General features: G+C 57.0%; 1 pseudogene; it reads right to left on the minus strand.

The window, feature by feature from the left end:
* Positions 1-13,434: 13,434 nt before the first annotated feature.
* Positions 13,435-14,043, minus strand: LOC149276585 (18S ribosomal RNA; annotated as a pseudogene; the record flags this gene model as incomplete).
* Between the last annotated feature and the right edge of the window lie 239 nt (positions 14,044-14,282).

Genomic DNA, 14,282 nt, shown 5'->3' on the forward strand with positions numbered 1-14,282 from the left:
TCAGACTACAACTTACACTCACGTAAAACCTGACGGTGGCAACGTAAGGTACTCCAGGTACTCATCTAAAACACGTAGCAGCCTTCCTTGAAAAATACGTACACCTTTCAACGACAGAAAACAGATAGTTTGCAGAACATTACACGAGAACATGCAATGAAATGCCTAAAACAATCGGGGAAAGAAGCGTGATGACTATATAACGCATGCTGGGCTCTTGGACAGAGACCATGGCCTCAAGGCGGGTGGACCTTGAGGTTTTTCCACAGCCGTTGCCAATGCTGGATTTCCATGGAAGCCCTCTCTTTCGTAGCGATTGCCACCACCGCTGTGAAGATGTCATGCACCACCACCTGACAGGAAAGGACCTTTTGTCGGATGGAGACCTGACATCTAGCGTGCCACGTGAAGTATTTGATGACTGCGCTGACTACGTATAACGTGCTCAAATTATACCTCCGCCGCCTGCTGTTGGTCATCCCGTAGACCCACTCCGCGTATGACATGCGGGAGAGGAATGGGATGCCTAAGGCGACAGACACCCCTCGGTAAACGTCCACGTTAAAGGGGCACTCGAGTAGAAAGTGGTCCATAGACTCCACTTTCCCGGAACACTCCACCCGGGGACAATCGCGATCCACAACGTTCCGGTACTTGAGATTCCCTCGGACGTATAGCCTACCGTGAAAGCTGAGAAACGCCACGTCCAGATATTTCTCGGGTAGCCGCTTGGAATTGAGGTTTCTCAATCCCAAAGCGAGGGTCCGTGGCGCGCAGTCTCTCAAGGCCAGCGAAACGCTACAGTGAGTGGCCAGCACCCTGGAGTCCAAGACCCGCTTGGGTGTATCCCTGGCCTCCTCGACCGTCACGTTCCACCGGCGTAACATCCTCACTCCCCCGGCTACCGAAGTCGGGAGATAGGAGCCACGTCGGACACGCATGCTCCTCACTCTCCCCCCCAGTACCCAGTCCTGTAAAAAGTGGCCCCCCCATTTCCCGAAACTGTGTACCCAGCCCGGTTTCTGGGGGTCGTCTCTTCCGAGAGGCCCGAAGTTCCTTTTCAGAAAGTTGTTCGTCAGGACAACGACCGGGTTGACGAAAGCCAGCCCGCCGTGTCGCCGGGCTAGGTACGTCACTTCCCGCCTGATGAGGTTGAGCCTGTTCCCCCACAACATGCGAAAGAACAGACCGAACACCCTCGAGTGAAGGCTACATGGCAGAAGACAGATGTTACTGACGTGGCTAAACAGGGGCAGCACGTAGGTTTTAACCAGGTGTACCCTCTCTCTGTAGGTCAGTTTCCACCGGCAACACTCGACTACCTTGCTGAAGGCCATGGCAAGCCGTTCGGTCCAGTTGACCAACGAGTAGTCGCCCGGACCGAACGTAATCCCCAAGATCTTGATTTGGTCGTGGGCCGCAGGGAAGCCGTCGGGGAGAGGGAATTGCTTCCCCTCCTTCCCGCACCAGAAAACTCCGCTCTTGTCCCTGTTGATACGGGAGGACGTGGCGGCCGAATAGCGTGTCATCACTTTGTCTACCATGACTGCTTCCTGTGTGTCGGAAACAATCACAGAGATGTCATCAGCATATGCTACTATCCGTAAGGGCCTCTCCGGGGTTCGGGCCACTCCTCTTAACTGGCTTGCCTCAACCCTTCTTACGAAGGGATCTATGGCGAAGACGTACAGGAGGGGGCTGAGGGGACAGCCTTGCCTCACCCCGGATCGGATCCTAAACGGTTTGCCTCTCCAGCCGTTTACAAGAGCGAAGCTCTCGGCCCCTCGGTACAATGTGATGATCGAATTGATAAATGTACCCGGCAAGCCATACCTGCGCAAGACTGACCACATATAGTAATGGTCCACTCGATCAAACGCCTTCGACTGGTCAAGCGCTAGGACGTACTTGTCTCCATCCTCTACCCTGCACCGCTCGATGGCTTCCCTGACCTCGCAGACGGCGTCAAAGACAGTTCGGCCCTTCACGGTACAGTATTGAGACGGGGACAAGACGTCGCTTGCAATCCCCTGCAAACGCTTAAAAAGAATCTTCGCCAGAACATTCCTGTCGACGTTAAGGAGCGATATGGGTCGCCAGTTCCCCACATCGGCCGTATCGACTACTCGGGGCTTAGTCAGCATGATCACCGCCGAGGATCTCATCGAAGGAGGGAGTATACCCCTCTCCAGGCTCTCATTAAAGACTTCGGTGAGACTAGGGGCCAGGAGACTGCAGAAGGCCAGATAGAACTCGGCGGTAAGACCGTCGGGGCCTGGTGATTTCAATTTGGTCTGCGATAGAATCGTCTCCGTGACCTCCTCTACGGTGATCGGGCTGACCAACTCGTCAAGCCTTTCGTGATCAATCTCAGGAAGGGAGAGACCCTCAAGGAAGCTGTCCGCCTGATGCCGGCATGGTCTCCTCTTTCCGAGAAGTTCCAGGTAGTAATCGCGGACCACCCTCTGTATCCCATGAGGAGTTTCCACTAGGACACCGAGGGTGTCCCGCAGACAGGTAATAAGCTTAGTACATTCCTTCCTTTTGCAACTCAGAAAGGGATCGGGCGAGTGGTAAGTCCCATGATCCCTCTCCTTTAGCAAGGAGGCATACCTGTCATATTGGAACGTCCTCATCATGGATTTGACCCTGGAGATGTCCCCGGGATCACCTCTTTGCGCCACCAGACAGTCCAGCTTGCACAGGAGTCCGAGGTAGGTCCTGTACCGTGAGGACTGGATGTTCTGGGAAAGAGAGCGGAACAGAGCACGGGTCCTTACCTTCACCATCTCCCACCACTCTGACTTCGTCGCGCAGAACTCTGCGACGGTCACCTGGTCGCGAAAGAAGTCCTCGAAAGCCTGCCGAACCCAGCCTTCATTCAGGATGTCGGAATTAAGCCGCCAAATCCCTCTTCCTCTTAGCGGAGCCTGCGAGACGTTTAACAGACAGGTAAGAATAAGGTGATCGGAGAACTCTACCGGCTTCAGCATGAGTGCCGTCACCGGAAGAGACTCCTTAACATAAACCCTATCTATCCTGCTCTGACATCTGCCTCGCTGATACGTGTACCCCGTGAGGTCCAGGTTGTGCCGAATATGCACGTCCACCAGACCCGCCTGCCTGACTATTCTAAGGAGGGCCAAAGCGTCGTATCCCGGTTTGTCTTTGGCACCTTTCCTGTCCTTGGTCCTAGTGACGGTGTTAAAATCACCGCCAAAGACAATATGCCGGGACGTGTAGAGGTAAGGCTCTATCTCGTGAAACAGGCGCTTCCTCTCCCACTTGGTCTGGGGGGCATAGATGTTAATCAGACGGAGAGGCTGCCTGCCTACCGACACATCTAGGACTACGCACCGACCCTTCGTTATCTCAACCACCCTGCAGATCGTAACCTCCACATCTTGGAAGAGGATGGCAACTCCCCCATAGCCCTCCGTGGCCAGCGAAAAGAAGGAGTGCCCCCATCTCCAGTCTCGTTTGGCGGCGTGCAGGGCCCCCAGGGTCTCCAGGCGGGTTTCCTGGACAAAGATGACGTTGTACCTTTCCCTGTGCCAGTTGTCATAGGCGGCGAACCGGGCCCTACACGCCTTGATGCTAGCCACGTTGTGTGTGGCCAGAGATATTACGGGAAGAGTCGCCATCATGGGTGTTGAGAGTGAGGAGACTTTCCCTTTTTCCTTACGTTCTCACCGTCCAAGTCAGAGGGGTACCTCTGCGGCGGGGGCGGAGCCAGCAACCGGCATCGCGGCTGCGGGAGCCCCGGGGGCCACCGGCACCGCCGCCAGAGCAACCCCGGCGGGGACCGCATCTGCACCCGGCGCTGCCTCCGCTGTAACCGCCGCGGGTTCGACCGCGGCGCCCGGCAGAGCTCCGGACGTATTTACTGTCCGGAGTAGTTGGGACAGGGGGCAGGCCGCCCGGGTAGCGGCGGCCCCACTCGCCACAGCAGCCGCGTCTGGCTGCACTCCGGGCGATTCCTCCGCCCGGAGTAGTCGGGACAGGGGGAGGGCAGCCCGGTTATCGGCAGCCCCGCATCCAGAGGACGGCACCTCGGATGTCACTGAAGCTGCGGGAGCGGCCGGAACGACAGGATCCACCACCACAGGGTGGATGGAAACGACGGGGAGCGGCCACGGAACCGCCGATCCCTCCGGAGGGACGAGGAGGCGGACACGCGCCGCCGCCGGGAGCGCCGGCACGGACCCCGCGGCAGCAGCCGCCCCGGCGGCCGCCGAAGCGGTCGCCGGTGCCGCAGCCGGCCGCGGGGACGACAATACCCGTGCCCCGACGGCCACGGGAGACGGACGAACACAAACACGGGAACGGGAACGAACTACAGAGGGCAAACACACAGGGGGTAGGGGGACAACAGGGGACATTACAGCAACAGGGGATATACTGACAGGCACATTGGGAAAGGTACTCACAGGTCCCCGGGGCTCACCGGCCAAATGCAGACCGGCGGGGATAGTGTCCCTGGCCCTCCCGACGGGAAGGGCCCGCTCTCGGATCCTCGGCAGCAGCGTCGGGGACCCGGGCCAGGAGGGATGGGAACTCCTCCTCGGACATGATGGGGGGGTATCCCCGACGCTCTCCTCCCCGGACGATGGGATAGCGGGCCTGCTCCTGGTCTTCTTCTTCCGTCTCCGTGGCACGGCTTTGATGGAGACGTCCTCCTCCTCGTCCAGGTCGTCCAACGAAAAGATCAGCTCATTCCTGATTAAGAAAGGCCGCTCCTGGGCCCCGTCGTCCCGTGGTGGTGGTGGCGGTGGTGATGGTGGCGTCGCCGGTTCCGGGTCCTCCACCTCCTGCTCCCGCAGCTTCACCTGCAGGAACCGCACGCGGTCATGGGTCTGGGCTGTACGTCTCGCTATTTCCACCTCCTTCTCCTTCAGGGAGACGATCTGCTCCCGTATGGGGCCGCGATGACGACTCCCCAACCTGTTGCTCTGTTGCCGGAGCTCTTTCAATTGTCCGGCAACGTCCTCCTTCTCCTCCCCCAGGGAACGCAACTCCTGCTGGAGGTTAGCCAGGGCCTGCCTAAGGGGTTCCCCGTCCGACTCCGCAGGTACTGGGAGCCCCACCTTAGCCTTTTGGGCATAGGAAGGGCCCTGTTCCACCGCCTCCTCATCTTCAGGGGTCATATCGGTTCTCTCCTCGGCGGTCTCCAAGGCCCTGGCCCCGGTGTCCCTGAGGGCGAGGGCCCGTAGATGGAGGGCCCCCAGCAACAGGAGGGAAGTTGGGTCGACCCTCAGATGGTGGGGCAGACCGACTCCCTTCTTGCACATAGCTATTTTGGTGCTCAGGCCGTAGCGTATGCCTCGAGCGCCGCCATGTTCTGACGCACAGCCCCGCATACGGCTCCTGCAGCCTTCCGTGATGGGAGTAGGATACCGTCCTCCGTGTATCTCAATTTCTCCTTTATAACGGAGATGTGGCCCCTCCATTCCTCAATGAGGGTGGAGGCCATGATGAGACCCCGGGAAGGCAGTTACCTTCCCCGGGGTGGTACAAGTCCAGCACTGTATCCAAGAGAAAAAAAACAAATTGCACCACGAGTCCACACCAAACACCTCCTCTCCCCTCTCCGCCCAACTCCACACTGAGCGGCCAACGCCCAGCCCTAATTGGAGCTGGAGATATTTTATTTGTTTTTTAAAACAGCCACCAAAAAATAATCAAAATATAACAATAATAACAATAACAACAAATATAACAATGATAACAACAATGATAATAACAAAATATGCACAATTTTTTTTTTATTTTTTTTTTTATACACCAACCCTCCCCATCACCCACCATCACCCATTTTACAAAAACCAACCCCCACCATCACCCATTTTAAAAAAAAACCCTACCCCTCCCATCACCCACCCCTCACCCACACACAAACCCACCCACAATAATAGTAATTAAAAACAACCATACACCTTCTTGTGCCTTCCCACCCCCACCCATAACACATACCCTCCCGCTAACATTAAAACAAAACAATATACCCTAAAAATATCACATAAAACACCCCCATCCCCACGCCCCATTAGATTCCGGTCCATGTGCGTTGGTGATCCGGGACGGAATCTGCACGGACGTGGCGGTTGGGGACACAACTAAAAGTAAAAGAAAACGGAAAAGTAAGATACATAAAGAAACAAAAACCCAATAAAACAAAACTTCTAAAACATCAAACCATGACGGTGGCAACGTACGGTACTCCAGGTACTCATCTAAAACACGTAGCAGCCTTCCTTGAAAAAGTATGTACACCTTTCAACGACAAAACAGTTAACTGTTAGTTGCATGACATAACGCTAAAAAGGGCAATGACATGCCTAAAACAATGGGGGACAGTATGTGATAACTACTAACATGCTGGGCTCTTGTACAGAGACCATGGCCTCAAGGCGGGTGGACCTTGAGGTTTTTCCACAGCCGTTGCCAATGCTGGTTTTCCATGGAAGCCCTCTCTTTTGTCGCGATTGCCACCACCGCTGTGAAGATATCATTCACCACCACCTGACAGGAAAGGACCTTTTGTTGGATGGAAACCTGACATCTAGCGTGCCACGTGAAATATCTAATAACTGCGCTAACTAGAAAAACAGTGCTCAAATTAAACCTCTGTCCCCTGCTGTTGGTCGTCCCGTAGACCCACTCCGCGTATGACATGCGAGAGAGGAATGGGATACCTAAGGCGACTGACACCCCCCGGTAAACTTCCACATTAAAGGGGCACTCAAGCAGAAAGTGGTCCATGGACTCAACTTTCCCGAAACATTCCACCCGGGGACAACCGCGATCCGCTATGTTCCGGTACTTAAGATTCCCTCTTACATATAGTCTACCGTGAAAACTGAGAAACGCTACGTCCTGATATTTCTCGGGCAGTCGTTCGGAATTTAGATTTTGTAATCCCGAAGCGAGAGTCCGTGGCGCGCAGTCTTTCAAGGCCAGCGAAACGCTAAAGTGAGTGGCCAGCACCCTAGAGTCAAGGACTCGCTTGGGTGTATCCCTGACCTCCTCAACCGTCACATTCCACCGGCGTAACAACCTCACTCCCTGGGCTACCGAAGTCGGGAGATAGGAGCCGTGCCGAACACGCATGCTTTTCACTCTCCCGCCCATAAACCAGTCCTGTAAAAAGGGGTCTCCCCATTTCCTGAAACTGTGCACCCAGCCCGGTGTCTGGGGGTCATCTCTTCCGAGAGGCCCGAAGTTCCTTTTCAGAAAGTTAGTAGTCAGGACAACAACTGGGTTAACCATGGCCAACCCACCGTGTCGCCGGGCTAGGTACGTCACTTCCCGCTTAATGAGGTTGAGCCTGTTCCCCCACAACATGCGAAAGAACAAACCGAACACCCGCGAGTGAAGGCTACATGGCAAAAGACAGGTGTGACTGACGTACGTAAACAGGGGCAATACGTAGGTTTTAATCAGGTGAACCCTTTCTCTGTAGGTCAGTTTCCACCGGCAACACTCGTCTACCTTGCTGCAGGCCACGGCTAACCGTTCGGTCCAGTTGACCAACGAGTAGTCTCCCGGTCCGAACTTAACCCCCAAGATTTGAATTTGGTCACGGGCCACTGGGAAACCGTCGGGGAGAGGGAATTGCTTCCCCTCCTTCCCGCACCAGAAAACTACGCTCTTGTCCCGGTTAATCCGGGAGGAAGTGGCAGCAGAATAGCTCTTCATCATTTCATCCACTGTGACTGCCTCCTGTGTGTCGGACACAATCACAGAGATGTCGTCAGCGTAAGCCAGTATCCGTAAGGGCCTTCCTGGGGTTCGGGCCACTCCTCTTAAACGACTTGCATCAACCCTTCGGATGAAGGGATCTATAGCAAAGACGTACAAGAGGGGGCTGAGGGGACAGCCCTGCCTCACCCCAGATCGGATTTTAAACGGTTTGCCTCTCCATCCATTAACAAGAGCGAAGCTTTCGGCCCCTCTATATAAAGAAATCAGCCAATTGATAAGTTTCCCCGGCAAGCCATACCTGCGCAAGACTGCCCACAGATAGTAATGATCCACCCGATCAAACGCCTTCGACTGATCAAGTGCCAAGAGATACCTCTACCCTACACCGCTCGATGGCTTCCCTGACCTCGCAGACGGCGTCAAAGACAGTTCTGCCCTTCACGGTGCAGTATTGAGAATCAGACAAGACCTCACTTGCGACCCCCTGCAAACGTTTAAAAATGATCTTCGCCAAAACCTTCCTGTCGACATTCAAGAGTGATATGGGTCGCCAGTTCCCCACATCAGCCGTGTCGACAACTCTGGGCTTAGTTAGCATAATCACTGCCGAGGATCTCATCGAAGGAGGGAGTATCCCCCTCTCCAGGCTTTCATTAAAAACTTCGGTGAGACTAGGGGCCAGGAGACCGCAGAAGGCATGATAGAATTCGGCCGTAAGACCGTCAGGGCCCGGAGATTTTTTTCTTGTCTGCTCTAATATTGTCTCCGTGACCTCCTTGACAGTGATTGGGCTAACCAACTCATCCAGCTTTCCATGATCAATCTCAGGAAGGGAAAGACCCATCAAAAAGTCGTCCGCCTGATGTCGGCAGGGTCTCCTCTGTCCGAGGAGCTCCACATAGTAATCGCGGACAACCCTCTGTATCCCCCGAGGAGTTTCCTCCAGGACACCGAGGGTGTTCCGCAGACAGGTAATAATCTTAGTAGACTCCTTCCTTTTGCAACTAAGAAAAGGATCGGGTGAGTGGTAAGCCCCATGATCCCTTTCCTTGAGCAAGGAGGCATACCTGTCATACTGGAACGTCCTCATCATGGATTTGACCCTAGAGATGTCCCCGGGATCACCTCGTTGCGACACCAGACAGTCTAACTTGCACAGGAGCCCGAGGTAAGTCCTGTACTTTGAGGACTGGATGTTCTGAGAAAGAGAGCGAAATAAGGCACGGGTTCTCACCTTCACCATCTCCCACCACTCAGACTTCGTCGTGCAGAATTCCGCAACGGTGACCTGGTCATGAAAGAAGTTCTCGAAAGCCTGCTGGACCCAGCCTTCTGTCAGGATGTCAGAATTAAGTCGCCAAATCCCTTTACCTCTTAGCGGAGCCTGCGAGACATTTAACAGACAGGTAAGAATAAGGTGATCGGAGAACTCAACCGGTTTAAGCACAAGTGCCGTCACCGGAAAAGACTCCTTAACATAAATCCTATCTATCCTATTCTGGCAGTTACCTCGCTGATATGTGTAACCTGTGAGGTCTGGGTTGTGCTTAATATGCACATCTACCAAGCCTGCCTGCCTGACTATTCTAGTAAGGGCCAAAGCGTCGTATCCCGGTTTGTCTTTGCCACCTTTCCTGTCTTTGGTCCTAGTAACGGTATTAAAATCACCAGCAAAGACAATATGCCGGGACGTGTAGAGGAAAGGCTCTATCTCGTTAAACAGACGCTTCCTCTCCCACTTGGTCTGGGGGGCATAGATATTAATCAGACGGAGAGGCTGCCTGCCTACCGACACATCAAGAACTACGCACCTACCCTTCGTTATCTCAATCACCCTATTGAACGTTATGTCCACATCCTGGAACAGGATGGCAACTCCCCCGTAGCCCTCCGTGGCTAGTGGAAAAAAAGGAGTGCCCCCATCTCCAGTCACGTTTAGCTGCATGCAGGGCCCCCAGGGAGTCCAGGCGGGTTTCCTGGACAAAGATTATATGGTATTTCTCCCTGTGCCAGTTATCATAGGCTAGAAATCGGGCCCTGCACGTCTTAATACTAGCCACGTTATGAGTGGCTAAAGATAGTATGGGGAGAGTCGCCATCAAGGGTGATGAGAATGAGGAGACTTTCCCTTTTTCCGTACGTTCTCACCGTCCGAGTCTGAGGGGTACCTTTTCGCGGAGAGCCCCGCGGGCAAGGCGTCCTCCTCCGGAATCGGCACCTCTACCAACTCGCTATCCTCCACCTCTGCCAGGTGTCCTCGAGCTTCCGCGGCCCTTCCACCTTCCCCCGCCGCTGTCGCCACTACCGCCGTCGCCTCTGCCGCCTCCTCGACCTCCATGCGGGTACCCCAGTCCATCAGGGCATTAAACCTGTTCTGGACTGGTATGTCCCCGCACGTCTTGCCGATAGCGGTTTCAGCGACGGCCGCCGCCGCTGATGATTTTGCGGCAGCAACAACGATGGTTTTGGGTTTCGGGGCCCCGGAGCTCCCCCGTCCCAAAGGACTTTCTCCCCCTCTAGTGTGGAGGGTTGTTCCCCCCCGGGAAGGGGTCTTAGCAGAGGCGGAGGATCTTACCGGACCTCTCTGAGCTGCCTCCTGAGTTGGGGTCTCCTTCCTCGGACCGACAGTCGTCCACCCCGACTCATCCCGCGTGGTTGCGGCTCGGGGTCCTGACGCCGATCGTGTGGTGATGCCTGTGGAAGGAGTACAGACAGAAATGGGGTGAGACATTCGGTTTTTTTGACGGACAGGCAACGGGTCAATGATGTTACTTACGGGGTCGGTGCCGGAGGAGGTACCTGGGGCGTCGGGTAGAGCCTTGTCCCGAGCGCCCCCCACAACTGGCCGCGGGTCTTCCTCTGCGAATTCGCCCTCACCTTCCCAGATGCTGTCCAAGTTGTGCTGGGCTTCGGGACACGCTCTGTAGGAATGACCCAACACCCCGCACAGGTTGCAACGGATGGTAGTGCACTCCTGCTTGGAGTGTCCTACAACACCGCATAGGGTGCACTTGGTGACATCGCACCCTATGCTGAAATGCCGGGGCGAGCCACACTTGTGGCACACCCGGGGCTGACCGGGATAGAAGCACGATACCCGGTCAGTCCCGATGAAGAAGGAGTTGGGCATGTGCTGTAGGAGACCCCGTACCTCCTTCAGACGGATGTTGACCGTCCAGCCGCCGTTCCAGATCCCGTCCTCACAGAGAGTCTTGACCGGGGTGGTCAAGACCTCCCCATATCTGCGGGCCCACACCAGTATGTCCGCGACGGGTATGGACTCATTCCGCACCAGGAAGTTCACCTTGCGGACCTCCTGGCGCGATATGGCCTGGACATTGAACCGGGCCCATAGGCTGTCGCCGGACTTTGGCACCCCCTCCCAAAGGGTCCAGAACCTCTCCAGACCCCTCGGGGACATGAAGCTGATGTCATACTCAGGGGTGCCGCTAACGTGGATGATGGCGAAAAAGTCCGCGACCGCAAAGCCCAGGTCCTTCAGGGCCCCTACCACCCGCTTCCTATCGGGCACGGATCCCTCCGCTACGTGCAGCAGGCGGACCACGTTCCTTCTCCGCATGGGTTGCCCCGCTGGGAGTCCCGTAGCCCGCCTGCCTGGTGGTGGCACCTGAACCTTCGGGGGACCCGCCGCCCAGGCGTTAGCGGTCGCGGGTGTCGCACCTGGGGCCACTGTTGGAGTGGGCACTATGGGCAGTGTGGACCCCCCCGTGGCCCCGCTACCATGTCCGCCCGTGGACCCACCGGCGGGTACCGCGGTCCCCTGGCATACCTGAGGATTTAGTGTAACTGGGACTTTAAAAATACCGGGGGGCGTGGCCTGTGCCGCGGCGGGGGCGGAGCCAGCAACCGGCATCGCGGCTGCGGGAGCCCCGGGGGTCACCGGCACCGCTGCCGGAGTGACCCCAGCGGGGACCGCAGCCGCACCCGGCGCCGCCTCCATCGTAACCGGCAAAACTCCGGACATATCATCGTCCGTCCGGGGTAGTACAGACAGGGAGCGGGCCTCCCGGGTAGCGGCGGCCCGCTCACAACAGCAGCCGCGTCTGGCTGCACTCCGGGCGATTCCTCCGCCTGGAGTAGTATGGACAGGGGGAGGGCAGCCCGGTTAGCGGCGGCCCCGCACACGGAGGACGGCACCTCCGGGGACACCGAAGCCGCAGGAGCGGCCGGGACGACCAGATCCACCACCATAGGGTGGACGGGACCAACGACGGGGGGAGCGGCCACAGAATCGCCGATCCCTCCGGAGGGACGAGGAGGCGGACACGCCGCCGGGAGCACCGGCACGGATCCCGCGGCAGCAGCAGCCGCCCCGGTGGCCGCCGAAGCGGTCGCCGGTGCCGCAGCCGGCCGCGGGGGTGACAAAACCCGCGCCCCGACGGGGGCCACGGGAGACGGACGGACACAAACAGGGGAACGAGAACGTACAACGGAGGGTAAACGCACAGGGGGTGGGGGGACAACAGGGGACATTACAGTGACAGGGGACATACTGACAGGTACATTGGGAAAGGTACTCACAGGTCCCCGGGGCTCACCGGCCAAATACAGACCGGCGGGGATAGTGTCCCTGGCCCTCCGACGGGAAGGGCCCGCTCTCTGATCCTTGGCAGCAGCGTCGGGGACCCGAGCCGGGAGGGATGGGGACATGCTGGGGGGTGTATCCCCGACGCTCTCCTCCCCGGATGATGGGATAGCGGGCCTGCTCCTGGTCTTCTTTTTCCGCCTCCGTGGCGTAGCTCGGATCTTTATGTCCTCCTCCTCGTCTAATTCCTCCATCGAAAAAATCAATGGGCGTTGTATAATGGAGGACCTCTCCTGGGTCCCGTCGTACTGTGGCGGTGGTGGTGATGGTGATGTTGTCGTCACCGGTTCCGGGTCTTCCGGGGTCGGTGGCACCTCCGACTCCTCCACCTCCTGCAGCTTGTCCTGCAGGAACCGTACGCGATCATGTGTTTGGGCCACCTCTACCTCTCTCTCCTTCAGGGAGCCGATCTGTTCCCTGATGGGGCCGCGATTACGACTCCCCATCCTGTTGCTCTGCTGCCGGAGCCCCTTGAGCCGTCCGGCAATATCCTCTTTCTCAGCCCCCAGGGCACGTAACTCCTGCTGGAGGTTGGCCAGGGCCTGCCTGAGGGGGTCCCCGTCCGACTCCGCAGGTACTGGGAGCCCCACCTTAGCCTTTTGGGCATAGGAAGGGCCCTGTTCCACCGCCTCCTCATCATCTTCCGGGGTCGTATCAATCCTCGCCTCAGCGGACTCCAAGGCCCTGGCCCCAGCGTCCCTGAGGGCGAGGGCCTGTAGATTGAGGGCCCCCAGCAACAGGAGGAAAGTTGGGTCGGCCCTCAGATGGTGGGGCAGACCGACTCCCTTCTTGTACTTGGCTATCTTGGCCGTGGTGTATGCCTCGAGCGCCGCCATGTTCCGACGCACAGCCGTGCATACAGCTCCTGCAGCCTCCCGGGATGGGAGTAAGATGCCGTCCTCCGTGTACACCAAACTGTCACATATGGCGGAGATGCGGCCCCTCTACTCCTCTATGAGGGTGGAGGCCATGATGAGACCCCGGGAAGGCAGTTACCTTCCCCGGGGTAGTAAACGTCCAGCACCAAAAACGAAATAAAGTCTTTCACCAAACAAAAAGTTCCACCAGCACAAAAAACACCTCCTCTCCCCTCGCCTCCCAACTCTGTACTGCAGCCGACGCCCAGCCCTAATTGGAGCTGGAATTACCGCAGCTGCTGGCACCAGACTTGCCCTCCAATAGATCCTCGTTAAAGGATTTAAAGTGTACTCCAATTACACGACCTCAAAAGAGTCCTGTATTCTTATTTTTCGTCACTACCTCCCCGAGCCGGGAGTGGGTAATTTGCGCGCCTGCTGCCTTCCTTGGATGTGGTAGCCATTTCTCAGGCTCCCTCTCCGGAATCGAACCCTGATTCCCCGTTACCCGTGGTCACCATGGTAGGCACAGAAAGCACCATCGAAAGTTGATAGGGCAGACATCCAAATGTATCGTCGCCGTCACGGGGACGTGCGATCGGCCCGAGGTTATCTAGAGTCACCAAAGCAGCCGGTGGGGGCGAGCCCACCGGATTGGTTTTGGTCTGATAAATGCACACATCCCTGGGGGTCAGCGCTCGTCGGCATGTATTAGCTCTAGAATTACCACAGTTATCCAAGTAACAGATGGAGCGATCAAAGGAACCATAACTGATTTAATGAGCCATTCGCAGTTTCACTGTACCGGCCGTGTGTACTTACACGTGCATGGCTTAATCTTTGAGACAAGCATATGCTACTGGCAGGATCAACCAGCAGGGGGTGGGCAGGCAGCAACCCCAGCAGACCACGCTCCCTTCCCCAGCCAGCCCAGGACAGGCACGGGGCAGCAGACACCAGGGTGCAGCCTTCGGATGGGGTCTGCAGGGGGCACACACAGGCCTCAGGAGAGACCGGCGGCCCCAGGGGCACAGAGGGAGAGCGCACACACGCTTCCCCCACCTTTGTCAGGGCTGGGAGAAAAGACACTGCGTGCTCCATGGTGGTGGGAACCC

Source organism: Sceloporus occidentalis, unplaced genomic scaffold, assembly GCF_023333645.1.
Source record: "Sceloporus occidentalis isolate IW3139 unplaced genomic scaffold, rSceOcc1.0.p SCAF_233, whole genome shotgun sequence".
NCBI classification, from domain to species: domain Eukaryota; kingdom Metazoa; phylum Chordata; class Lepidosauria; order Squamata; family Phrynosomatidae; genus Sceloporus; species Sceloporus occidentalis.